Source organism: Gymnogyps californianus, chromosome 16 (assembly GCF_018139145.2).
Source record: "Gymnogyps californianus isolate 813 chromosome 16, ASM1813914v2, whole genome shotgun sequence".
In the NCBI taxonomy this organism is placed as follows: Eukaryota; Metazoa; Chordata; class Aves; order Accipitriformes; family Cathartidae; genus Gymnogyps; species Gymnogyps californianus.
Genome location: NC_059486.1, coordinates 44,216 through 71,888, shown reverse-complemented (window position 1 = coordinate 71,888; position 27,673 = coordinate 44,216). Strand labels below are relative to the sequence as shown.

General features: G+C 53.3%; 1 pseudogene; it reads left to right on the top strand.

Moving 5' to 3' along the window:
• The first annotated feature begins 8,528 nt into the window (after positions 1-8,528).
• On the top strand, positions 8,529-24,662 carry LOC127022725 (membrane-anchored junction protein-like; annotated as a pseudogene).
• Positions 24,663-27,673: the final 3,011 nt, after the last annotated feature.

Below are 27,673 nucleotides of genomic sequence, written 5' to 3'. Positions count from 1 at the left end.
TGTGCATCCCTTTTGGAAAATCGTTGTAGGCGATAAAGAAAATGGTTTCATTAAATCTCAACAAAAGTATTTTTTATTTTAACTGGGATAGGCATTCTTGTGACTTTGAGAAAGCCTCTTGTTCTTCCAACAAGTGGCCTTCTTCTACAAGGAAAGGGAAAGGTACTTAAAGAAGAACAAGCAGAAACAAGCAAGCCAGGCTGTTTCTTGGGGGAAGTCTTCCCTCTCTTCCCCTTGGCATCCCACAAATGCTGGGAAAAGCCACACGCTTCCCGAGGTACCTGGGCTGCTCACGGCACTGCTGCTGTATCGCTGGCACTGACAACGGCCCTTGGTGCTCCTCGCTGCTGAAGTCGGTGTGACCAGGCTGGAGAGCTCGTTTGTGAGAGAAGTCGGAACTGGAAAAGGCTCCTCCGTTTTTCCTCTTCACGCAGGACATTTTTGTGCTACTTACCGACCCCCCAAAAGGGGGGATCTCATCTGCCCTGGAGCTGCTTGTCCTGCTGCTGGCTTTGCCGGTCACTCGTGTGTATTCAGCGGGGTGTCCTGCCTCTCTGCGGTCCCTTGTGCTTATTTTGTTCTTTGTCTTGCAACTTCTGGCACTCGTATGCCTCCTGCGTGCAGCTCTGCGTGGCTCCGCCTGCCCCTGCCTGTAGTGGCCCCATTGCTCACACACTGGTGTGTGTAAAATGCTTCTATGTAGTATCTATAGTATGTAGCCTGTGTAGTCCCTGACAACACCCTCAGAGAGAGCATCTCCTAAAGTCTCGGGTGGATCCCGGAGGAGAGAGCTTCCTTTAAAGAGAAAAATCATCTCGGGTATCTCCCCTGGAGGAGTCTGGGGCTGCTGCCCGGGATCTCGGGTCCCTCAAGCAGAGGTCAAAGGACTCCGGGAGATGCCCGGGAGGAATTCCGCCTGCATCCCGGCGGAGAGAGCTCTCTTTCAGAGAGGAAGATCGCCTCGGGCACCTTCCCTGGAGCAGTCCGGGGCCGCTGCCCAGCCGTTCCGGTAACCAGCAGTCCGTCGCCCAGGCGAGCTGCCCCGGAGCCGGCCCGGCCCGCAGCGGCCCGGCAGCTCTCCGCGCGCAGGGGGTCTCGTGACCCGCCGGCAGCCGGCAGCAGCTCTCGCGAGAGCCGCCGCCGAGGCCTGGGCGTTGCCAGGCAACGGCGGGAGCTTTAAACGCGCTGTAACGGCAGCGAGCCGTCAGTCGCCGAGCGGAGCGGCTCCGGCCCGCTCCTCTCCCTCGGCGGCGGCCCCCTCCCTCCCTCGGCGCCCCCTCTCTTCCCTCGTCCCCCCTCTCTTCCCTCGCCCCCGCCCCTGTCAAAAGCGGCCTGGGGAGGGCTGCGACCGGAGCAGCAGTGGCGCGGCAGTCGGCGTGGAAGGGCGTCGTCACCCTGCCAGCTCGAGGGGTGAGTGCCGTGGGTGGTCATCCCCCTCTCAGCAGGAGCTGGGCTCTGGCAGCCACCCGGCAGAAAGCCCTGTCCTCTGCGCTCGCCAGCATGGCTGTGGCAGCCCAGACAGAGCTCCCGCGGCAGCATGCAGCCGTCCAGGCCTCAGGCTGCGGGGCGTGCCAGAGCCTCTCGCTGGTCATGGGTGGCAGGAGCGGGAACGAGGTGTGAGGTGTGACCAAGCGGGCGACCTGCTCGGCCTGGTGGCAGAGCTACGAGGGGAAGCAGAAAGGCTGAGGAGCGTCAGGGAGTCGGGGGGGAGAGAGGAGAGAGAGAGAGAGGCTGGTGGAACCCTGCTCTGCCCTCCCTGGGACAGAAGCAGGGAGAGCCACCAGGCAAAACCCAAGATGAAGGGGAGCCTGTGTCCTCCCCGCCAGGCTGAAGGCAGTAGCTGAAAGGAAAGGAGCGAATGGCGGCAAGGCCACGCTCGGGGTGGCAGGCGAGCCCCCTCCTTGCCCACCTCGCCTCCCCGGGTGCCTCTGTACAACAGGTATGAGGCTCTGGATGCGGAAGGCCAGTCCATGGGTGATGTGGATGACGGCCCATCTACACGGGAGGTGTTGCCGAGGCCATAAAGGCCTACCCCCCGTGTCACAACCACCTCCACGAGGAAGAAAAGGCTTCCTAAACGCCTTCTGGAGCCTAGGTGCGGCTGGATCCAATCTTAGTCTCAGACTTGGACAGTGGTTTCTGTCCAACAGAATTATCTAGAGAATGTTTCTAATAAGATTGCGTCGCTACATGGATTAGTAACGTTTCATTCGTATTAATTCATCTGTTGCAGGTAAGGGTCTCTCCGCCTTGGGGAAGGAAGGATCTCTTAGTCTCAGGTAAGGAATCTCTAACCTCGAGAGGTGTCCCTGCTCAAGAGGAGAGTCACCTGGCGCGCAGGCCAGCTGCAATTCGGGGAGAGCTCAAACTGGGCCCACCCTGATGGTAATATTTATGGAGTGAAGTAGTTGGCTGCTAGTCAATAGTACAGACAAGATGGATGTCTTCGCTTTAGCTCTGGTACGTTGTTCTGTACTTTGGTTATCTTGCACTTTGGGGTTTCAAAACCACCTTTCGAAGTATTTTTCCGAGGCACCTTCACTCCCTTGTACGGGAGCCAGGAGCTTTCCAGCTTGCAGGCTCACCGCAGGGCGTGAGGCCTGTTGCTCCTTCGTCAGCCTGAACCAAAGTACGGCTAGGAGCCAAGCGTATCTGTCGCGATAGTCCCTGACAACACCCTCAGAGAGAGCATGTCCAGGCAGACAGCCTTGCTCCTTGCAGGAGGAGGCCAGGCACTGCACAGGGCAGGTGCTCTCAGCTTGCTCTTACCAGCAAGAGGAGCGGGAGAGCTCCAGCCCTGAGCAGGCACCTCTTGCCGTAGGCAGAGGCTGACCATGAGTGACCCGCTCGCACGCAGGACGGTGCGGTGGGTCTGTCTGAGAGGATGCTTAAACCTCCTCTGCACGTGAACCTGAGGAGGGCAAGGTGACAAGGAACTGCGGTGGGGGCGAGACGGAAAGCCCTAAAGATGAGGAGAGAACTAAATGCCTGAGAAAACCGGGGAAGAAGAAACACGTTGTCCAGGGGAGAAGAGAAAACCGAGGGAAGACCCTTGGCTTCCCACTTTCCCGCCGCCAGCAGCAGTGTCGGCGTGTGTGTGAGCTGTCTGCCTGGACAGCCCTGTGGCTCTCCCTTGGCATGGCTCGCGGCTCTTCTCTGCAGACATTACTGGGACCCTGGATGGATGTCCTGCTGCTGTGGGGATGAACAACAATCTCAAGAGGACTGCTGCAGCAGGCTCTGTCCTGGGAATGGGGAAGGGCGATGGAAGTGGGGGGTCAGGCTGGCTGCGGGCTGACAGTCGGGTCCCACTTTTTCACTAAGAGGTATTTATCCACCCAAAGACGTTCTTCCACCCGGCCAGGACAACGGGGACGCGGGGCACACCGAGCGGCTGCCACGGGACGGCCGGGGCACCAGGGCCGGGATCTCGGGGCAGCGCAGGAGGGGAGCGCTCCGCAGCTGCGTCCCCATTCGGGTCGGACCCCTCTGCCCTCCCCTCCTCTGCCTCCCCCTGCCCTCGCCTCTGCCCCGCTTGGGGCGAGCACAGTCGAGCCGTGCTGATCGGCCTCGTTGAGCGGAGCCGAGCATGGCGGAGCCCCCACGACCCGTACCCCTCCTGCCAGCCCCGGCCACACATCTCACCGTCCCCTGCCCACATCTTGCCTGCTCCCCTCCCCAGCACTCCCCTCCCTATCCTGGGAATCACACGCGGAGTCAAGGGTCCCTACAGCAGAGGCCAGAAGGCTCTGGGAGATGCCTGAAAGGAATTTTGCGTGCATCCCGGAAGAGAGAGTTTCCTTTAGAAAGCAAAGATGATCTTGGATAGCTTCCTTGGAGGAGTCTGGGCTGCGACCCGGGATCTAAGGTCCCTAAATCAGAGGTGAAAACCCTCCAGGAGATGCCTGGCAGGAATCTCGGGTGGATCCCAGAGGAGAAAGCTTCCTGTAAGGGAGAAAAATCATCTCGGGTAGCTTTCCTGGAGGAGTCTGGGGCTGCTACCCGGGATCTCAGGTCCATAAAGAAGAGGTCAGAAGCCTCCGGGAGATGCCTGGGAGGAATCTCGGGTGGATCCCGGAGGAGAGAGCTTCCTTAAAAGAGAGAAATCATGTCGGGTAGCTTCCCTGGAGGAGTCTGGGGCTGCTACCCAGGATCTCAGGTGACTAAAGCAGAGGTAAAAATCCTCCGGGAGATGCCTGGGAGGAATCTCGGGTGGATCCCGGAGGAAAGAGATTCCTTTAGAGAGGGAAATCATCTCGGGTAGCTTCCCTGGAGGAGTCTGGGGCTGCTACCCGGGATCTCAGGGTCGCTCAAGAAGAGGTCAAAAGCCTCCGGGAGATGCCTGGGAGGAGTCTCAGGTGGATCCCGGAGGAGAAAGCTTCCTTTAAGGAGGAAAAATCATCTCGGGTAGCTTCCCTGGAGGAGTCTGGGGCTGCTACACGGGATGTCAGGTCCCTAAAGCACAGGTTAAAAGCCTCCGGGAGATGCCTGGGAGGAGTCTCGGGTGGATCCCAGAGGAGAGAGCTTCATTTAAAGTGAAAAGTGATCTCGGGTATCTTCCTTGCAGGAGTCTGGGGCTGCTACGCGGAATATCCAGGCTATATAAGAAAAGGTCAGAGCCTGTCTCAGCTGGATCTTGGAGGAGACAGTTTCCTTTAAACTAGGCCCAACAGCTCAGGCAGTTGCCCGAGGGGAACCCTTGGTGGCCACCTGGGATGACAGAGACCTGCCAGAGGCAGAAACCTGTCTCAGGTCTCCGTGCTTGGAAGCCCCTGAGATGCCTCCAGGGAAGAGAGGGAAGAGGCTGGGCAGTACTGGTGTCCCCTGGAGCCATGGCAGCCCCGGGGAGCCAGGCAGCAAGTCTTGCTCACATGCTCAGGAACAGCCGGCCGCCAGTTCTGGGGTCAGGAAGGAGTTTTTTCCCCCGGGCAGATTGGCACAGGTCCCGGGGGTTTTTTTCGCCTTCCTCTGCAGCATCGAGCACGGCCCCTTGCCAGGGCTCCTCGGGGCCTTTTCTGGCCAGCGATTCCCTGCTCTTGCAGGACCAGGAGTCCAGCTGTGCCCTCCATCCCTCCGCCTCTCTTCCCTGGGCCAGCCTGGCAGGGGAACCTCAAGGACCTCCAGGCATGAGGTCACCTGGGGGTCTTCTGCCCTCTGCAAAACACGGCCCGCTTGGAAAGGCTGCAGGCGCGATGCTCCGTCAGGAAGGAGCCGCCGCTTGCCGCCCGGCCGTGCCTGCAATAAAAGCGGAGCCTTGGTCTCCTCTGCCGGAGTTGCTGGTTGTGTCTCGTCTGTCCTGGTCGCAGCCCGAGAGCATCTCCGCCGGCCCGGGCCTGATCCTGTTCCTCGGGCCCAGGGCTGCGCCTGCACACCCTGCCCGCTCCGGGGGGGTCTGGCAGCCTCTGCCCTGCGGGGCGGCAGGGAGGGAGGGAGGGAGGGGAGCAGCTCTGCCCCCCAGCCTGGCCAGCACCCAGCCCTTTCCTCCAGGGAGCGGCCGGGTCTGCCGTGGCCGTGCTGACCTCCAGCCCGGAGGGTTGGTCGGTGCTGCCAGCAGCAGGAGGAGCTGCTCTCCGGGAGAGCGCTCCAGCCTGGCCCCCTGCACCCCGTCCCGGGGGCCCCCGCCGGCTCGGCCTGGGGATGCCCGAGGGCTGCCCCTCTGCCTGCTCCCGTGGGGACCCGCTCACGGACCTGTTGGCCCGGCGCTTCTGCCCCTCGGGCCCTGCCGGTGCCTCCACAGCCTCCCACGGAGCAAGTCCCACCCGCTCCCTGGAACCAGCCCCGGCCCCTGCCCGCAGCCACCGGGAGCCCCCCGGCCCCCTCCGCGCCCAGACCTGCCCCGCCGCTCCGCCGGGCCTCCCGCCGCGCAGCCGAGCCGAGCCCAGCCGAGCCGAGTCGAGCCCAAACGAGTCGAGCCGAGCCGAGCCGAGCCGAGCCGAGCGGAGCCGACCTCAGCCGAGCCCTTCGGAGCCGAGCGGAGCCGAGCCCAGCCGAGCCGAGCGGAGCGGGCAGGCACGGGCGGGCAGGGCGGGCAGCGCTGCCTGCGGGCGCGGTGCGGCTCCTCCAGCCGCAGGGGACGGTGGGCAGGAACCGGCCCCTCGGCACCGCGCACCGGGCGCTGCAGCTCCTCGTCCTGCTCCGCTCCGGCGGGGGAGCGCGGAGACCTCCTGCCCACGGCAGGGGTAGGTGGGCAGATGGAGAGGGCCACTGCCAGGGGCCGGGGAGCGGGGGAGCGACCCGGGGGGGGGTCCCTGTGTCTCTGGCAGCGATCGCCCTGATGACAAGGACACCGAGGCAACGGGACGGAGCCGGTTCCCGTCGTCCCGGCGCTCTCTGGAGGCACCCAGTGCCAGCCAGGACTAAGGCTGCGCCAGCCCTCGGCTGCACCCGCGGCAGACTTCGCCTTGTGCTCAGCGCTGCTGGCCAGCCTGTCCCTGCCGCCGGGCTCGTTAGCCAGCCGCCTCTGGCTAGCCCCGCTCTCGGGACGGTGCATCCCACGCGTGAAGCGTCGCCCGGCCAGTGGAGCAGCTGCGGCGCGTTTTCCTCCTCCCGCTGCTGCCGCTGCTGCCGCTGCTGCCGTCCGGGCGCTGTCCGCGGCGGTTTCCCTCGCGGGTCTCCGCTGGTCTCTGCCGCAGGACGTGACCCCTCGGGCTGCGTTTGTGCAGCCCTGCCCCGCACGCTGGGGCTGGAAAGCAGCGCGATCCTGCTGCAGCTGCCGCGGGGCCAAACCCACGGGGGAGAAGGGGTGGGCTGGGGTGCGGGTGGGTGCCGCGGGAGGACAGCGGGGCTGGGTGGGCTCTGGGCAGCACCGCCCGGGGCTGTCCCTGGCGGGGGTCTTCGCGGGCCGGCCCCCGGGGGTGTTGGAGGGTGCCGGTGCCTGCTGCTGCAGGGAGGAGCGGAGGAGCTGGCAGAAGGAGCCGGACAGGAGCGTGAGGAAGGGCGGCTGCCCGGCTTCGTGCTCCCCGGGGACACTCGGAGCTCCCGAGGGGCCGGGCCGGGCTTCCCCCCTGCTCCCCCCCATTTTTGTCACTATTTGCGCTCTGACTTCACGTTGCACTTAGGTGTCTATTGGACCAGCTTTGTTTCCCGCCCTGCAAAGGTGACACTGGCTTTCCTGGAACAGATGAACAGGACTCTTTTCGGGAGCTGAGAGCAGAAACCCCACGGGTTTCGGCATTCAGATTTTCCCAGCTTGCTCCCGCCAGCGCCCGAGGGGACTATGGATTTCGTGGAGCACCACTGGGACATTACTGTCAGGGAGAGTGGTCGTTCCTGTTTGCGGACAAATGTGTCAGCATGATTTTCTTGCATAACGCCCACTTGGTCTGCAGTTGCTGCTTTCCTTGGCAGGCTGTACGAACGTCACCGTTAGGCTCTCGTGGGATAAAAAGTGGCTTCTTTCTTGATCGCTGCTCAGCTAGGTCACTGACCATTGGCGCTTTTCAGTCGTGCCCGGTTTAGAAGTAAACCGTGGCTGCCAGAAAGGCGCCAGGCAGCTATCTAAGAGGGCGCTTCCTCCCCAAAACCCCAGACGAGACTAACGCCGCTGCTCTTGCATTTCCGTGGCCCTCCAGGAATCACACTCTGTGTGCGCAGCGGAGGAATGGAAATATCTGCGGGCATCTTTGCAGGAAAGGTGCCTAAAACGAGAAAAGGCAAACCTGACACGATTGCGATTTGGGAGAGCAAGGGGTGAGCTACCAGGGCCGCTGCCAAGGGCCTGTCATCAGGCACCAGAGTGAACGTTGACTTGAGAGGCCTGGGCACAGCCCAGACCCCTGTGAAAGCAGTTGTAAGCCCTGCCACAAGCTAAAGGCCAACTCCGCTGATGCTTTGGGCTCACACTGGAACCCAAAGCGCTCCGAGCCCCAAAATGCAGCCGCCTCTGAGGTGCAGCAGCAGCAGCAGCAGCAGCAGCAGCAGCAGCAGCAGCAGCAGCAGCAGCAGCAGCAGCAGCAGCAGCAGCAGCAGCAGCCAGTGCAGAGCAGCCCGCGGCCGTGGGGAGCTGGGGCAGAGGGTGGGGGCAGCCGCGCTCGGCTGGGCTCGGCTGGGCTGGGCTCGGCTCCGCTCGGCTCGGTTCCGCTCGGCTCGGCTCGGCTGGGGTGGGCTCGGCTGGGCTCGGCTCGGCTCGGCTCGGCTCGGCTGGGCTGGGCTGGGCGCGGCTGGGCTCCGCTCGGCGGGGCTCCGCTCGGCTGGGCTCGGTTCAGCTCGGCTGGGCTCGGCTCGGCTCGGCTGGGCTCGGCTCGGCTCGGCTCGGCTCGGCCCGGCCCCGGCTGAGGCAAGGGCGGCGGCGGGCGCGGCGGTGCCGGTGGCCGTGGCGGGGGCTCCTCCGCTTCGGCGGAGCGGCGGGCTGCCCGGTGGTCGCCAGCGCCGGGGCTGCCCGGGGGCCTCGCAGGCCGGCAGCGGGGCTGAGGAGGCGGCGGCATCTCCCCTCTCGGCAGGCCGGGGCGCTGGGCCGGCGTCCGCGGCGGGTCCCGGCCTTGCCCGGCAGGCCCGGCCGGCCCCGGCCCGTCCCTCCCGGCCCCGGGGCTGCGGGGGCGGCCGGGGACTGCCTCCCGCTGGCGGCTGTCCGGCGGAGGGAGGCCGGGGGGCAGCGGGGAGGCGTGCGGGTGTGGAGAGAAACGAGCTCCTCCTGGCTGGACCCGCGGGGGCTGCAGGGACCCGCAGCAGGCGGGGGTGTCCCTCACGGCCTGGTGTCGGTCACGGGCTGCGACACGGTCCTGCGCGGGCTTTCTTGGCAGCCCCCGGGGCGAGAGGCCTGTGGAGCTTCGGGGACGTGGGGAGTGACATTTCCCGAGCAGCGGAGCCGCAGGCGGGGTAGCCGTCCGCTCCGAGTCCGTCCTCTCCTCCTGCTCCAAGCTGCCCTGCGGTCCTGGAACGGACACTTGAATCAGCCGTTTTCTGACGGGTAGGAGATACCGGTGGGCAATCTGTTCTCTCTGCAGATGGCCTCTCGAGGAGAAACTGCCTGTCACCTTTTCTTCGGTATGACAGAAGGCGATCCGGTGAAGGGTTTAGTAATGGGCCTTTGACTCTCCTGCTTCCCTAGGCTGGCATTCCGGGAGCAAGAAGGATGTCGTTGAAGCCATTTACCTCTCCGTTGCCTGAAACAAGGTTTCTTCGTGCGGGCAGGCTGGTGTACAAGTTTAAAATCCGGTACGGCAACTTCAACAGGTGAGCATGTGAAAGCTGCACAGTCAGCCTGCAGTTTGATGGCTGCACGTGGCAGGGAGTTAATACGAAACCCTCGAGTCAGATCTCGGGGGCTCCTCATTTCCTGCCTTCTTTCACTGACGGTGAAAGTGGTCACTTAAAAGTTGCTACTGCACTTGCACAGGCTGAGCGTTGGCGTGAGAGAGTCCTGTGAGGTGTAAAAAATGCTCCTGCTTCACTGCCATGGGTGGATTTTGTGCTTCAGTGGAAAAAGAGGCCGGTTTTACGGACAGGATTTTGAAATTTGGTGAGTGTTTAACTGAGAAGCTTTGTAGCGGTTTAACCCCAGCCGACAACTAAGCCCCACGCGGCCGCTCACGCACTGCCCCGCAGTGGGATGAGGGAGAGAATCGGAAGGGTAAAAGTCAGACAATTCATGGGCTGAGATAAAGACAGTTTAATAAGTAAAGCAAAAGCCGTGCACGCACGCAAGCAAAGCAAACTGGGGAATTCATTCACTGCTTCCCATCGGCGGGCAGGTGTTTCGTCTCCAGGAAAGCAGGGCTCCATCACGCCTAACGGTTACTTGGGAAGACAAATGCCATAATGCCGAACATCCCCCCTTCCTTCTCCTTCCCCCAGTTTTACTGCTGAGCGTGACGTCCTATGGTCCGGAATATCCCTTGGGTCAGTTGGGGTCAGCCGTCCCAGCCCTGTCCCCTCCCAACTCCTTGTGCACCCCCAGCCTACTCGCTGGTGGGGCGGTGTGAGGAGCAGAAGAGGCCTTGACGCTGTGTGAGCACTGCTCAGCAGTAACTAAGAAGTCCCTGTGTTATCAACCCTGTTTCCAGCACAAATCCGAAACACAGCCCCATCCAAGCTACTGTGGAGAAAATTAGCTCTATCCCAGTCAAAACCAGCACAGCCGTGGAGCTCTGTACTCAAAGTACGTACTTATTTCTTGGGCCGTCTGCTGTTAGCAATGTGCCTTTTGCTGGCCTTGCAATCTGGCGCTCGAGCGTGGATGTAGAAAGAGCCGTTGGGAACTCTCCCTGGCTGCTGGCAGGAGATGTCTGTTGTGCTCTCGGGGCTTTTTCTCTCTCAAGGTTCCCTTTCCGCTGCCACTCCTCTTTCAAATGCGTTTGTGACAAACCTGTCCTGTTGTTTGGAAGCAACAGCGTGCCTCTCCTGCAGGCAGAGGGGCTGAGCAGGGCTTGTAGGATAAGTGCTTCTCAGTTTCTAGAAGGCACTGTAGTGGCAAGCCTGAGAAACGGGAGGGAAGGGAGAGGATTTGAGTCTGTGGTACTGCTGGCATGCAAGCCTTTGGGTGTGCAGGGGACAATGAACAGGAGGGTCGTGGGAGGTAACAGTTGTGCGGTAAGCCTCAAATAGGAAGTTCCAGTTAGTAGCCAGCAAAGTGACTGGAGCCCAGGGTGCTGAGTAGTCTGGTCAGATGGGGAAGATGTAAAGCAAGTAAAGAGGGTGATCTTTTAGAGGTGAAAAAAAGACTTTCCCTGAGGGTACTGCCCTGGAGGAATCTGCTTGTGTCTGCTGGTCAGACACACCGAGATGATGGGCAAGGGCTTTTACGAGTGGGCAAAACCTTGAGCAGCTCACTCAAGGAGCTGTGGAGCTTTTAATGTGAGAGGGCACTCAGAATCCTGGAGGCTGCGGGCTATAATAAGCCCAGAAGTTTGAGCTACTCTGGCAGAAGGAGCTGGAGCTGCTCAGGTTTAAGGGTAGTGTTCCAAACCAGGTTGCTTATAGAGTGTGTCCTGCTGAAGGAGTGTTCTGTAGGGCTCAAACTTGGTCTGAAACTTTAGGAGTTGTTGCTGTCTCAGCCTCTGGTAAGCAGTTAATAATGATAGCATTCATAAGTAGTCATAAAAAAACCCCAAAGCCGTGGCTCAGCATCATCTGGCTCCCTGTGTACATCCTTCAAGGCTGCGATCGTCATCAGACAGCAGTGCAAGGTTGATGCCCTCACAGGCTTTTGGAAGTCTTATAGACTGTTGAGGTTAAATCTCTTTTCAGATGGTGGCAAACCTGCAGAAAGTAGGACTGAGCTCCTTTTGAGTCAGCAAGTGTCCCTGCATCAGAGAAAGAACGGCGTTGTGCCATCCCGAAAACCCTGTTTTCATGCCAGTGAGGTTGCAGCCGGGCTAAAATGCCCTAGAGAGTGACTCAAGCATCTGCCCAGAGAGTGGTTTTATGAGTGTGAATGGATTTCCCTTTGCAGTCAGATGTGCACAGACATTGCCAGAGCCTGGGTTTACTCTGGAAGTGACTCTTGTTAGCTGCAGAAGAGTTGAAGAGAATGCGCTACGAACATGATGCCAGTTAGGCTGTCTGCAGACCTGAAGCTACGTTAAATCTCGTGCCACGCTTGTCTCCTTTTTCCTTTGTCGAAGTAGGCTGGCTCTTTGAAATTCTGTTGCGTGACTTTATTTTGGGATGAATTCAAATGCAATCGTTTCTTTAGCTTTGCTTATTAGCGTGTTGCTGGAATAGTGTCGGACCCAGGAGGATTAACCTTCCTCCTTGTTTTGTTCTCTGTGTTGATTTTGGAGAGGAAGGTGTGTGGTCTGTCGTGTGGTGTCGTGTAGTGTTGAGAAGGTCCTTGAAATGTTGCTGACGCAGCTCTTTCCCTCAGTGCAATCCCTTTGGAAGGCACTGCCAGTAGTGTGCGGAGGTTTCTGAACAGCCTGCAGGTGTTTGGTCTCCTGATGGGAAAGAGAGCACCGCATTTGTTTGAGTTTGGCAGTCTGTCATTGCCGCTGCATGCCTCACGGTTTGTGTGCCTTGCAACATCAGTTCTTGCAATTCATTGTTATACTTGAGGGAACAGGACACGAGACACTTGCGGCACCTTTTGTATTTCATCATAACTTCTGGAATTGGCAGCGAGCTCATCGAGTCGGTCTTCACATCAACGTGGTCAAACGTAGCAGAAGCAACTCCTTTGACAGCGAAACTCGTGAAGCTCTTCCCCATCGTGTCATGGTTGTGGTGAACAGGGGGTACTTGTTCAAAGGATCTGGATTCCCTCCCAATTCATAAGAGAGTAAAGGAGTAAGTCCTAAGTGCGTACACAGCCTTCTGCCCAAGGCAATGCTATCCGTCAGCCTGCAGATTTGGGAAGTGAAACTCCTTTTGCCCACAATAAGACGGTGACCGATCAGAGAGAATACTTGCATGCCGTAATTCCTTACACTCCGCTGCATTTACTTATTTCCAAGTGACATTGGTGTGATTTGTTTACTTTTTAATGGGTTTGGATTTTCTTTAAGACCTCCTCTCTCCCTGTGCATTTTCTTGTTGGGCGATACCTAGCAGCAAACAACTTTTGAGCAGCTGGCTTACAAAAGATGTAGTTAATATTTGGGAACACAGTTTGATGCAGGCAGTACACAACTCCCAGCATCACAGGGCCTAGCTCCAATGCTGTGAAGGCCCATTCCTCTGCAGGTTTGCACCGTGGAGGGGATTAAGAGACACGTCCTGCCGGTTCCTTCTTTTAGTCCCTTGAGTAGAATGGCATCGCGATAGGCTGGAAGACAGAGGCGCTGGTTTGAGGGCACCTTGTCAAAAACCCAATCCTACAGGTTACTGAGGATCGACTGAAAAGATCGGATCTCTCATCCCTTGTATCCTCAGACACACAAAAGACAAGTGGGCAGAAAAGTGAAAAGAAACAGTCCTGGTGGAATAGTGGATGTTTTTTAAGAACCATAAATTATGAATTCATCTGCCTGCTGAGTGTTTTCTCTGTGCAGCGGGAGTGATGTTTTGTTGCTGTTTAAACTCTTACAACAAGTGGAGCTCCATTGCTTTTTGATTGGGGTGGGACTAACTCTCTCTGTTTGTTTCACAGCGCTCCTGATCTCGACAACACTGCAAGTGCTGCCAAGGAGTTAGAGGTAGGAGACGAAGCAGGTCCATGGGACCTTAGCTGAATGTTAGGCCGAGCAAATCTTTTGTTCGTTGTGGGACTGAGGACATTTTGTCAAACGCAACGTTTCAAGTGAGGGTAACGGGGAACTTCTCTGGAGAGTACGAGGGTGAAAAAATGACGGAAACGAGAAATGTCATCAAGAGGCAGCATTGGCGTAGACGAGCAATGCTTTTATCTGAAACATTTCCAAGAAGCTACTGACTGTTAGAACTGGACAAATGAGAACTCCTATTTGTCGAGCCAGTTGCACCCCGTTCCTTGCTGATTCCTGTTCAGCTGCATTCTGCAGTAGCGCTTTGCCGTGGTTTCGCTCTCAGCCTCAGACCTGACCCCTGCTCTTAACTTCTCAGGCTTGACTAGCTGTCAAACCCTCCTGTTCTGTCAGGAGCTGTGGCAGTACTGGTGAGCTCGCTTGACAGAGGCTAATCTAATGCTCGATTGCACATGCTTTCGTCGTAACTGGAGCTAGTGGAACCAGTGGACGTCCTTTTAATGATGCCATTACTTTGTGACCAAGCTTGGTCACAACCGACGAGTTCTGCTGTTGTCATCTTCTTCCTGAGACAGAAGAAAGCCCCTGCCATTCCCGAGGAAATGAGACAAATATAGTGCCTGCTTAAAAATGCTCCTGTTACTTAATTTTAAAAAATCTTCAGAGTACAGTAATAGCATTCTAAATGTTATTGAAGAAAATGGGCTGATTTTAACTGATACGGAAAATTATCGGTTAATTTTTTTTTTCTTTTTCTCTTTTGAAAATTTTGAAAGATGTTACCAGAAAAAGTTTCCCGTTTATAAAGCAGGAGTTTGTTGGGGCTGAATTACAGTTCCTTTGTTCCTGAATTGGGTCAATATTCAGAAAAAGGGGAATATGTTTATTTTCGAAACAGGTCCATACCACGTGTGCTTTGCTGGCAAAAAGGAGGCTTCTTAAATGTAAAACTTGTTAAACTTAAAAGCACACCTCCACTCTCCATCGTAATGCTTCTATGTGAATTCAAGATTAAGACATGCATTCACTTCAGTTTCTATGAGTCTGTTAGTGCAGCGCACTCTAAGGTGATGGGAGGGAGCGGGGAGAAGAAGGGGAGGAGGAAAAGCAAAATATCCAGAACCTGCTCTTCCAGGATTCATGCAAACTGTAACGTGATGCTAATTTTCTTCCCAAGCCTCGAAACTGTACTTGACAGGGGAATTGTGACTATATGGTTAATATTCTTCTTTGCTTTCTTTTTTTGGCCTCTCTAGGAAGCGATTCGAGTCATCCTTGGAAACCTTGATGATTTACATCCGTTTTCTACAGACCACTTCACTATCTTTCCGTGTATCCTTTCTTTCCTACTCGTAAAAGAAAAGATTGAGTGACTCCTATCTGTTGGGCATTGCACACCACTAGACATGAATGTCAAAGGAAGCAGATCTTTCGCTGGAGGAGGACTCCTCTGAGCTTTGCAGTTTTACATTAGCTGAAGATCCTCCGCAGTTGTTGCCTTCAGCAGAGGACTGACGGGAAAAGTGTTTTGCAGTGTTTTGAGATGAACACCCCTGCGTTCCAAATCTGATTTAGCCAGAGGAAATGAACGTGTATATAGAAAGTCACAGGAAGCCCACCTAATGCGATTGCAAGCAAAGCTAGTGCGTTGCTTAAAAAGGTTAATAAAACGTAAAACGCTCCTTACAGGCTCAGCAACGTTGGCCCGCTAGTAGAGAAGACCCCGGTAGTTTTCTTGTAAGGTACGTTAGGATTAAATCGCATCCATGAGCCTCTGGGGATGGATTGTACCTGCAAAGCCGTCTTCAGTCTGTACAGGAAGAAGTTTGAGTTTGAACTTGAGAGAACAGGACAGTGTTCCCATGAAAGCTTATGTTGCCTAGAGGGATGCTGAGTATAAAAGTTGTTTCTTGGGTGGGAGCAAATGTCAGTATATGCTTACGCACCCACACAGATGGCTGAGAGAAGCAAAAAGCACCTCACAGAGTGAGTTTTATGAGGAGAAGTAGTTGAGCTGAGATAGCTGGAAGACTAGACAGGCTTCTGAACACACAAAGCCTGCAGGCTTGTCATCCAGTTATCCTGGTCCCCTCTTCCGTGTAGTCTTTGAAGTCTAGAAATAAAAGTGAAGCACATGTCCTCCACCCAGCATTCACCTTATTTTGCGCATCCCCCTTACTCCTGTGGGACCAGTCACCAGAGTTTTTCCTTCTTCCCTGAAGTTTCCAGGGGCATTTAGCTGCTGTCAGTCTGGCCTGCTATCAAAAGACGGCGCTGTAAAAGCTTTGTGCCCTTGCACAGCATAGGCATATAGAAGCTGATAGTCAGCTATTGGCATGCCCAGGTTTTGTGGAGCGTAGTTTCCTGGGGATTTCACTTTGGGTATGGAAGTGCTGAGGCATTTGAGACTGGATTATTCTGGCCAGCAGCTTTACTACAGGCTCCTCCGCCTTCGAGATGTCTTTTCATCAGAGCGCTCAAAGGCCCAGCTAGCCTTCATCTCTTTCTTCTTGCTTGCGCAACTGGACAGAATTTAGCCATGTCTGCTGCATGTTCTGCAGCTTATTAATTGGAATTGACAAATTCATTAATTGAATTTGACTGAAGCCAAATACAGTTAAGGACACACAAGGCTATTAATACAAGCGACTGATGGGAGAGGATCACCTGGGTGAGTGTTTCTTGTAATGTGCTACTCGTGCTTTTTCGCAAAGTTCATACCGACAGATTGTATTTGCTCCCTTATACATATGTTCAGTGTGGTATGGCTTTTGAAGCTGTACAAGAAGACATTGTCAGGAGTCCTGCTCCTTTGAAACGTTAGTGCTATGTTCTTAAGTCTTATCATCGTTCTCAGATTTGAGTAAATGGGAGAGAGTATCGAAGATGAGATTCAAACATGGAAGGTCCATCTTGTGCCTTATCCCTACATTTGCACTGTGTATCTAGAACTCAACTCATTTCAGCAAAACGTATCTTGTGGTAAGTCTGTATGGTTACGTCTGGATAATTTCTGGAAAGATCTATGATCTACGTCTTGCTTTTCCCTTTCCCGACATTTGTTGACATTGAACTTCACGCTCTTTGTTTCTGTTTTCCTAAAGAAAGAATGCATTTGTTTTTCTAAATAATGATAGTAATAATGGTAACAATGTCTTTTGTATAATTAGCAAATGTTGTCGCCTCCCTAGTGTGTCATTTTCCAGGTTTTCTGTGAATTCCCTGAACAGCCTCAGGCCCCAGCTGAGACCTCTGTGGGACTCTACATTTAACCTCCTCTGTTGGGAAAGCTGAGTGTTTATTCTTACTATTTCCTGTTCTGATTATTGGTCCCTGCAAAAAGCTCCTGGTTTGTCTTGTGACTGCTTAGTTGATAATCTGGTCTCCTTTATAAAATGGACAAGTAGTCACTTCTCAGTCTCACCCATTTGCTTGCGTGTAGCATCCCCTATCAAATATACCATGTCTGGATGTGAAAACTTCTAAACGTGGAGAATTCACTCGCTTCCATGTATGCCTTGCTCCAGTATTTAATTGCCCGCTGCAGACAGTTGTACGACGTTTCTATTCTAAAATTATGCACAGCATAACGTGCTGTTACTTTCCGGCACTGCTGTTTCAAGTTTCTGTTGGCAGGGATTTTTCTTCAGGAAAACATGTATGGATCCCACGCATCAGAGGTTAGCTGGCCAATATTGCGTGGAGGCTGTGCTCCAGCTGTCCTTGCATCTTCCATCGGGTGCCCAGAACACAGGGTGATGCTAACAGTTCTTCAGTTCCTTCTTCTCTTCTGAAGACTCCTTTGACCTCGTCAAGAAAAGCAATTGTCCCCATCCCATCAACATGGGGCATTCGTAGCCAGGAGTTCTCGTTCTGAAAGAGCTGTATTTGCAGTTTTTCAATTTCAGCATATCGTGTGCAAGTCCAGCATTGTTTCCAAGTAGTTCGTCTTGTTCTCAGAAAGCGAGGTGCAATGCAAAAATGTACTTTGAAGTTGGTTAAAGAAAGTCCAGTCACCAAATATTCACCAAGTTTTATAATACCTCTGTTACAGGTGAAGAAGTAAACAAGGGCAGCGATGAGCTTGTAAGTTGTGCGTGTGTTTTTGTTTGTGTTTTGGTGTTTTTTTAAAGTTACATTCCAAATTGCCTGGAGGAGCAGAATATCTATATAGGCAATGCTAGAGTTCTCTTCTTTCTGGGTGTCACTCAGGCAACGTGAGGTGGCACTGAATTCTCACCTAGAGCCGTCCCAGTTGAGAGAAATCGTCCTGTCAGTTCCATCGGCCTTTGAATGAAGTCCTGCCTCAGGGCCTGAGAGCCCTGCTGGCTTCAGTTAAATGCGTTCTCTCCAAGTCTGAGCTGAGCTGTCCAATGGTTTCTTCCCTGTGAGAGTCTGTACGAGGTCAATATTGCTGAATAATTAAGTGGTTTCCTAGGTATATGTCATAAACAACAAAGTTAAGCTGCTTTGGGAAGCTTTTGTTTAATGAGAGCTCAGGGTAGGTTTGTTTTCAATACGAGTAAGTGTCTGAAGATGGAGTGAATTAGTGAAGATGTCCCGTCCAAATTCCCCCAAAGCATTTTTTCTCTCTCTGCTAGCATGACATTCCTGCTAATTACATTCCTAGGCCCTCCTCTGCAGATGGAGCAAATAGGATGTCCTGGAAAGCAGTATTTCTTGTTCAAAACTGTTGAGCATAATTCTCTGGATGGCCTCTCAGTGCTTATCTTCAGTTTGAATAAGGCAACTAATCTTTTATTCCTGAATCATTTTGGGGGTTTTGTTGTATAAACATGAACAGTTTTGCGAAATACGGATGTATATTAGCTCTGACTGTTGTTCTAAACTAGAAAAGTCAAAATCAAATTTTATCAGTACCAAGTTTGCAATGTTTTTGAAGGTCAAGAGAAGAAAGGAAGTGTCAGAAAGTCCTGCAGTGGAAGGAAGGGTGAAGAGGAGAAGAGTGGAAGTCGGAGCAGAGACCTCATGCCCACAGTCGGGTATGGACAGGTCAGTTGAGTACAAAATAGTCTTCCAGGGCACATCTCGATATTTTTCATGTCTCTTGCACCTTCCTCGTATTTCATTCCTATGTAATCCTTTGCCCCATTTGTCGTCTTCCTTCTCTTCCATAGGTGACAGGATCTAAGCAGCATTGCCCATGTTTGGAGAAAAGTTGTCCTACGCTTTCAGGTTCCCATGCCGTTAACTAGAGGTCTTCCTGTTTAACTCCTTTGTGTTAACATTATCTGTAGAATCACAGCGGGATGAGAACTCAGCAACAAGACAGAGCAGTGCACTGGCTTGCACACCTGAGCCAGGGATGACAAGGGAAGAACTGGGACCAGTTTTCTGGCTGCATCCCAGCCTGTTCCTCTGAGTTGGCTGATGAATGCTGCCTCTCAGCTTGAGGCTGAGCTCTGTATCTGTGGATTTCAGAGTCGTTGAGGCTGAGCTCTGTATCTGTGGATTTCACAGAATCAGTGAGGTTTTCGGGACCTGTGATATCATCGAGTCCAACCCCTCCTGCTCAAGCAGGGTCACCCAGAGCAGGTTGCCCGGGACGCGTCCCCTCAGGTTCTGAGTGGACTCCCAAGGGTGGAGACACCACAGCTTCTGTGGGCAACCGTTTGCAGGGCTTGACCAGAGTTGCAGTCAAAAAGTTTTTTCTTGTGTTCAGATTGAATTGCACGTTCTGCAGTTTGTGCCCTTTGCCTCTTGTCCTGCCAGCAGGCGCTGCTGAGGAGAGCCCGGCTCCCTCTTCTTCATTCCCTCCCATCAGGTGTACATCGATAAGATCCCCCCTGAGCCTTCTCCAGGCTGAACAGTCCCAGCTCTCCCAGCCTCTCCACACCTGAAATGTGCTCCAGTCCCTTCATCATCTTTGTGGCCCTTTGCTGGGCTCACGCCAGTGAGTCCCAGTCTCGTCCCGGGGAGCCCAGTCTGGACAGAGCACACGGACTGGCCTCAGCAGCCCTGAGCAGAGGGGAAGGATCATCTCCCTCGAGGTGCTGGCAAAACTCTTCCTAATTTAGCTCAGGATGTTGTTGGCCGCCTTCAGCACGAGGGTGCAATGCTGGCTCATGGTGGCTAGCTTCAAGCTTAGTTCTTGATTACCTTTCAGAGGCCGGCCCATTATGAGTTGTAGTCTAGCAGGCTTCTTTATTTCATGGAGTGTAGCTTTTAAAAAAAGAAAATTTGTGCCTGTACTTAATATTCACAACTATGTGCAGAGTCCCAGATCCAGCATGATCGGAAGTGTTTATGCTCACCTCTCCCCTTCCATGGCCATGTACAGACCTTGTTGCCTTCTGTTCTACCCAATTCTCAAATGTATTTCATGCAGAGATGATAATGGGAGAAGCCTGAAGCCAGTTTGTTTCCCGCTCATACAAACGTAGTCCTTTCATTGCCTTTCCCCCGCTTTCTCAGTTTCTAGTCACAATAAAACTGCAGGAAACGAGGGAAGAATGAGACCAGGATCCAGAATGCTTTCTGACTCTTTTAGCCAAGACGTGAGTTGTAGATTCATCAAATACAAGGCCAGACAGGGCTATTTCATGATCCAGCCTGGCAGTTCTCTCTTAGTCCTGTGTCTTGCCCCAGAAGTTACGCTATTCCAGAAAAGATTAAAACAGTTAATCATTGTAAAGTGTATTCTTGGTTGCAAAATTAAATTGGTGAGGCATCAACTTCAAGCCTTCTGTCATTTTGTTCCGATTACTCTGTTAGACTGAAGAGCTCATTCAGCGTGAGCATTCCCCCCTCCCCGGGAAGGAGTTTGCCTACTGTAATCCGACCACCTCTTGATCTTTTCTTCTTTTTGGACGAGCTCTTTTGCTCCTAAGTCCTCACGGGGGATTTGGATTTGGGTTTTCTTGGGTGCTATTGAGTGTTGAGCTACCAGAATCTCCAGGTGTCCCTCCCCAGTGACACTGATCAGCTCAGAGAGCACTATGCTGTGTGTGAAGCCAGGATTGTTTTTCCCCACGTGCACCACTTTGTACCTCTCTGTACAGAGTTTCCTCTGCCATTTGATTGCTCCATGACCGAGTCTTGTAAGATCTTTCTGTGGTTCCTTGCTGCCTGCCCTTCTCTTTGTGTCAGTAACCGTGTAGGGTTTGCAGGCTTTCTCAGCTCGCTGCTCACCCCCCTTTCCATGTCACGTAACACTGTTTTTAACTACTTGTTGGTTTTCTTAGAAAAGCAGAAAGCCTAATACTGAAATGAGTGCATATTTTCATTTTTTAAGTGAGACTTTGAGACAGGAGTACAAATATAGATTAAGGGTATGTGTCTTGTTGGCTAGAGGTACTAAAGTGCTGATTTCTAAAGAAACAGTTGGCGTAGCCATTTACAAGATTGCTTCCTTTTTGTGACTTTTTGTAAACTGAGTTCTTACCTATTTGACTTCTTTTTAGAACTGGAGCCGAGTGGGTTCACCATAGGAGTAAAGCAAAGCCTGGATTTGAAACGGTAAGCTACAGAATATTCAGAAGGAGACAACAGCATCTGTTTAGTCCTGGATTCTTAAAGTGGCAAGCATCAAAATGCTTCCAGGTAATGTTTTTTTTCCCTTTTCACCTGCATCACCTGCATCGAGACGTTTGATTCCTGCTCATCAAACTTAGCCAAGGGATGAGTTTGACCGGGAGAGGACACAAGCTTTTCTGACTGTCAAGCTATGCACTCTAGGGGTGAGCTTAGCCTCTCAGAGCTGAACCTGAAGGATGCCCTGCCTTGTCTTCAAGGCTCCAGTCCTCTTTTACCTCAGATGCCCTTCGTGCACAACTCCATGAAGGGCCAATAGTGGGTGCTGACACCTTGATACTGGCTTCAGTGTGAGTCCTTGCCACTCCCCAGCAGCGTCCTTTCTTTGTGCAGGTGGCCTTGTAGGCATCTCCCTCTTCTTGCAACAGTGTCATGCCTTTTCTTACTACGTCATCAGAAGGCAGATTTACGACCAGATTGTTGCAGAGGGATTGGCAGTTGCTTTCTAAACCCGCTGTTCTCCAGAGACCTTGTCAGGAGGGGAAGATTCTTTCTCTTTTAGCCCCCAGGCTAAAAGGCTGCTCTGACAGAGCTGCTGTTAGGCACACCCTTTAGGTAACAGGGTCTTCCCTAGCACCCCTGTTCTCCTCCTCCTGGCTGTTGCCCATCCTCCCAAATGTGCCAGTGCATTTCATCCGTTTTCTGGATACTGATACTCGTTCTAAATTTAGTTCAAGTCCCTGCCACACTGTCACCTTCCTGGCCTTTCTACCTCTCCAACTCTTTGGAGAGAGTGTTTTCCGAGGAGGCAAACTCATTCCTCTTGGGATTGTCCACAAAGAAAGTTGCCTGGTGGTATAAAAGGAACAGCTGCTTCTCCCGCTGTTCCTGGGGAGGTGAACAGTTGCATCAAATACCCGGATTTCTGCGTGTTTCTGCATGATGACGTGCTGCCCCCCTTTCGGGAACCTTTTGGAGCTCTCCACAACTGGCTGAGCCTTTACGCCAGTGTCGTCTGTGGGCTTGCTCGAAGTCTCAGATGGCCAGGGCATACTGCCTGCTTGCTCCTGTAGAACTGGTTTCAAAGGGCCAATCCCAGCATAATTGCTCTGCAGGGACTCACTGCGTATACGATGGCCTGCGATTTCAGGCGCTCCGAGTTGCATGGTTACCTTCAGCCTGCACAGCCAAACTCCTGTATTGAAACAGCCCTCCCCTTGGTGTAAGCCCAAAGCTTTCTTTCAGAAGAGGGGGTTTGGACAGGTTTGTTGGATTTTCAAGACAGGAAGGAGACTGCCTGGTAACTCCTCAGGAGCATGCAGTACAGAAGAACTTCTCCAAAACAAGCAGGCTTATTTGTCTCTAAAACCTGTATTATTTTTTTTCCCCTCAGCTTACCTTTGCAGCATTAGTGACAGGGCTCTACCCATGCCCCTTCTGGCTTCTTTCCTCAGGTGCTCCAAACGCTCTGTTGGTGGGATAAGGATCATCCTCTGAAAGAGGCTTTTTTATTCCCCGCTTTGCTATAATCACCATCCCCAGAATGCCTCCGCTCCTTGTACGGGGGCTGAATTTCCCAAGCATTAGAGCCCTTGAAAGCTGGAGCTCCGGGTTAGCATGTTGGACCCTGAGAAGTAACGTGGTAGGTGGCAGACATCACCGTTAGCCTCATATTGTGTTAACTAATGTGGGAGGACGTGTCCTGAGCTCTTTCCAGGTAAACTGGAACTATGATGAATGAACCATCAACTGAGCAAATACCAGTTCAGGTGAGAAGGACCTTCTCCAGAACAGATGCTTGTGCCACCATGACTCGTACCTGAAATTTGCACTAGTCAGGGCACTGTTACGCTGAGAGGGATGTCCAGACACAAACTGTTGTCTTTATGAAAAAGAAGCTTACCTGCTGATTTTGTTGTTTGCGGTCCTTTGTAGTGCTGATAGCCTTCCTAACGGGTATTCCTGGCTCACCTCTTGCTTCTGGCACTTTTCACTTTTGTCCCTTCCCTGTTACTCTGTTTCCTATGACTGTGTCTTAGCAGGGCTGATGTCCAGGGGCCTGTATTGTCCAGAGGCTGTTCTTTCCCACAGCACCTCTGTTCATGTCTTTTAAAATCTCTGTCTGTGCCATAGCTGCTGTTATTCTTTCACTGTCTGCTGTATTAAAGCCTGCTCAATGAATTACAGCTTTATGTTAGGCCTGTGAATGTCTTGAGGAGGGAGGGGCAGACATATGTTGGTGAAGAAAGTCCTCACAGTAGCGGGAAAACAAATGAAATCACAGAACAAGAGAGCAGACCTTGCCTTTTAGTTCTTCAAGCAAGCAAGCAAGCAAGCAAACAAAAATCTCCTGTACAACAGAATTTTACATTGTGTAAGAGTTCTTGGGTTCCTTTTCCTTTCAGAATTCCTCCAAAGAAAAGGAGCGTGAGTTTAGTCCAGCATCCCTTACCGCGGGCTGTAACCAAGTGGGTTTCTGTAAGTAAGGAATTCCTGGATTGGTTCATTCAAATTGGTCATATTAAATCAAAAGCCGCAAGGATTACATTGGTCTTAGTTTTCCTTTAAAAATCGTGTTTGGTATTTTCCAGCACGTGCGATTAGGAATTAGAAGCGCCGTAAAGCGGGAGGTCACCACTGATCTTGGCTGGGACTCTCATCCCGCGTAACGAACTCGCGCCCACGGAGCTGGGCTGCGTAGCTCTCTCAGAGCTGGGCTGTGCGATGGGAGCCTACCTCCAAATCAGCCTGCATTGTGATTGCTTTGAAAGCTCCCAGGCGTCACGTCAGTCCGAGTCTGGACCCACCTCTCCGTTTCAGGGTCTGCCGTTGGGTGTGCAGGGAGTGGGGAGAGGGCGAGGTTGTGGTTTTGTTCTTGCTGCTGTTTCTTACAGGGGGACCTGTGGAATCTCACCTTGAACAAAGAGCAGCAGCCGGTCAGGCTGAGGGTGCAGTGCAGCTACTGCAGCAAACGGACCAAATGGTGAACAAAGGAAACGTGGAGTCCGAAGGAAGAGGTCTCTCAAAGTTCTGGAGAAGGTACGAATCCCGCAGCTAGGAGCAGATGCAGTCCCGGCTGTGTCCGAGCCTGTGCCAGAGCCTGTGCCTGATTCTGGCAGTTCAGGGGATTCTGCATTATCCTGGAGAATGGACACCTCTTTTCTGTGGTTAAACCAAAGTCCCCCAAGGCAAAGGAGCATTCGGGGATGTCCTTCTGTCTTGTGGTAAGGTGCAACATTCCCAACAAATGTTCCTCTTCTGAGCCGTCCTGGGGAAAAAACCTCCTCACGGGAGGGTTACTACTGACCTCAGTCACAGCCCTCACACGATGTGGCTTTTCTCAGCTGAGGAGTGCCATCTCCAGCCCCATTTCCAAAGGAGTTAAACACTCCCCCTTGTAACAGGGCCTTCCCGGGGCGGACCTGCAGTCCCGTTAAGGTAAGTATGACCTTTACTTGGCCGCTTAGCAACTGTGGCCTGTGTAACTTTGACTCCCAAAGACACCATTTTAAACCGAAATTCAAGTAACCGTGCCAACAGTTGCTGGGCATTGCTGACTGAACGAGTGCTCTAAAGCTGTCGAAGCTGCATCCCGCAAGAGTGGTCTGTTCACTGCACAGCACAAGCTGAACGTCGGCAGTAACTGTGTGTTTGATAGGTTAGTTTGGGAAGAAATAAACCTCCTTGTTAATCATAATGGATGCCAGTCTCTCTAACTATTGAGACTGGACCGTCACGGCACAAGTTATTCTGTATGTTTCCTCTCTTTTTTCAGTCTTCCTCTGTATTACTTTGTGCTGGGGTTGTGTCTTTCTGGTGGACAGAAATTACCTTGGTATTACAATTGTCAGAGAAGGATTTGAAGTGTAATGTGCTCTTTTTGTTGTTGTTGTTGTTTCCCCAGCATAATCTTTTCGCCACTACAGCATCTTTTTGGTGGAAAGAACTGACCTGGAAGTACTAATAGTTGTGGAAAGGTAAACTTGGAGCATGAAGGTCGGGTTGTATTGTTTCTTTTGTAATTCAGCCTTTCACATTGCTTGTCTCAGCTATTAAATGCTTTAAATGAAATTCCACTTTGTTTACGTTTTCAAATTAACATGCTGAAGATGTTGGGCTAGAATGTCTTTTTCTTCACAACCTAGAGGTTTTGGAAAAAGAGCAACAAGCTTTAAGATTTTGATCCTTGAGTGTCCTAAATCGGGAAGTTTACATTTAAAAATCATTCGATGAGATTCTCATAAAACAAGCATCAACTTGGAACCGCGTGTTATTTTCATCAGTCTTACCCTGGCAGCAAACACTCTTTCCCTGCAAGAAGAAGTAGAGGTTTCCAGTAGTAGATGGACTCCTGGACTATGCTTCACAGCATTAAAAAGGTCAAAATTGGTGAAAACATTTTGGCTTAGATTTTACCACTACACTACAACTTGTGTAATTATTGATGCCTTCGATATGTAGTGGGATGAGGCTGGGAGTTAAGATTTCAGACGTGCCTAGGGCGTGCTCAGGCAGCTTTCTGCCATCGCACTAGTGCATTTACAATAAACCATCATTCTTCAGCCATCTCCTGAGCTGAGACACCGTCAGCACGTACGTGCCCAATGCTAGTCTAACACATAACGCCGAGTGGCTTTTACTTTACCAGTAGCAACATGCAGCCCTGTACCTGCGTCTCAGGGGTAACTTGTCTGGCAGAATGAGACGATGCTCTAAATGAGTCAGCTAACGCAACACAGGGTCTGCTTGGCTTGTTTCCACCCTGCTCCACGGATTATCCACCCTACGTACCGATGTATACATTACAAGAAGTTCAAGTGGTCTGCTTCAAATGAGCGTGATTCACGTCCGCCTCTGCTGGGGAACCTGCCCCTGTCCCACACGAAGGAGCACCGTCATCCCTGAGGCCAAGCATCTTCTGGGCAGCCCGGCGCTGGTTCTTCTTCCGCTCAGGCACCGAGGACTAAGCTGTACCTTGTGAGATCTTCCCTCTCCCCGACCCCTACCAGAGCAGAACACAACACAGCCTGGTCACGTCCCGCGAGGGCTTCAAGTCTGTCCAGGGCCTTTCCTGTAAACTCACCTGCAGGCAGGGTCAGGAGGAATTACCACCTGGGGTTACCAAAAGGCAGGCCATGTATAAAAAACCTCAAAATTTAACGTTTTCATCCGACTGTAAACTGTACCCATAAAGCAGAGTGACAGAGAGGGACATGCGATCAGGAGACACGGACAGACAGGTACACGTGAACACAGGAGGATGGACAGAGACGTGACGACAGACCCGAGTTACTGACAAGAAGCAGTAGAGGAAATCTGGCCAAGAAGTAGACAGACAAACGTCAGGTAGGACAGAGAGCAGAAAGAGAAAAATGGTTGAGGAATTGTTAGCAGAAAGACACCCAGGCAGCTGGCCGTATGATGGTGTCAGCGGTGAGGTCAGCGGAGGAGGAACACTTCACTGGCTGAAGCTACAGCATGCACACAAAGACATGTTGATTTCTCAGTCTGGAAAATGCCGTTACAGAATTATGGGCAATATTTGCAAGATGTGCATCCCTTTTGGAAAATCGTTGTAGGCGATAAAGAAAATGGTTTCATTAAATCTCAACAAAAGTATTTTTTATTTTAACTGGGATAGGCATTCTTGTGACTTTGAGAAAGCCTCTTGTTCTTCCAACAAGTGGCCTTCTTCTACAAGGAAAGGAAAGGTACTTAAAGAAGAACAAGCAGAAACAAGCAAGCCAGGCTGTTTCTCGGGGGAAGTCTTCCCTCTCTTCCCTTGGCATCCCACAAATGCTGGGAAAAGCCACACGCTTCCCGAGGTACCTGGGCTGCTCACGGCACTGCTGCTGTATCGCTGGCACTGACAACGGCCCTTGGTGCTCCTCGCTGCTGAAGTCGGTGTGACCAGGCTGGAGAGCTCGTTTGTGAGAGAAGTCGGAACTGGAAAAGGCTCCTCCGTTTTTCCTCTTCACGCAGGACATTTTTGTGCTACTTACCGACCCCCAAAAGGGGGATCTCATCTGCCCTGGAGCTGCTTGTCCTGCTGCTGGCTTTGCCGGTCACTCGTGTGTATTCAGCGGGTGTCCTGCCTCTCTGCGGTCCCTTGTGCTTATTTTGTTCTTTGTCTTGCAACTTCTGGCACTCGTATGCCTCCTGCGTGCAGCTCTGCGTGGCTCCGCCTGCCCCTGCCTGTACTGGCCCCATTGCTCACACACTGGTGTGTGTAAAATGCTTCTATGTAGTATCTATAGTATGTAGCCTGTGTAGTCCCTGACACACCCTCAGAGAGAGCATCTCCTAAAGTCTCGGGTGGATCCCGGCGGAGAGAGCTTCCTTTAAAGAGAAAAATCATCTCGGGTAGCTTCCCTGGAGGAGTCTGGGGCTGCTGCCCGGATCTCGGGTCCCTCAAGCAGAGGTCAAAGGACTCCGGGAGATGCCCGGGAGGAATTCCGCCTGCATCCCGGCGGAGAGAGCTCTCTTTCAGAGAGGAAGATCGCCTCGGGCACCTTCCCTGGAGCAGTCCGGGGCCGCTGCCCAGCCGTTCCGGTAACCAGCAGTCCGTCGCCCAGGCGAGCTGCCCCGGAGCCGGCCCGGCCCGCAGCGGCCCGGCAGCTCTCCGCGCGCAGGGGGTCTCGTGACCCGCCGGCAGCCGGCAGCAGCTCTCGCGAGAGCCGCCGCCGAGGCCTGGGCGTTGCCAGGCAACGGCGGGAGCTTTAAACGCGCTGTAACGGCAGCGAGCCGTCAGTCGCCGAGCGGAGCGGCTCCGGCCCGCTCCTCTCCCTCGGCGGCGGCCCCCTCCCTCCCTCCCTCCCTCCCTCCCTCGGCGGCCCCCTCTCTTCCCTCGCCCCCGCCCCTGTCAAAAGCGGCCTGGGGAGGGCTGCGACCGGAGCAGCAGTGGCGCGGCAGTCGGCGTGGAAGGGCGTCGTCACCCTGCCAGCTCGAGGGGTGAGTGCCGTGGGTGGTCATCCCCCTCTCAGCAGGAGCTGGGCTCTGGCAGCCACCCGGCAGAAAGCCCTGTCCTCTGCGCTCGCCAGCATGGCTGTGGCAGCCCAGACAGAGCTCCCGCGGCAGCATGC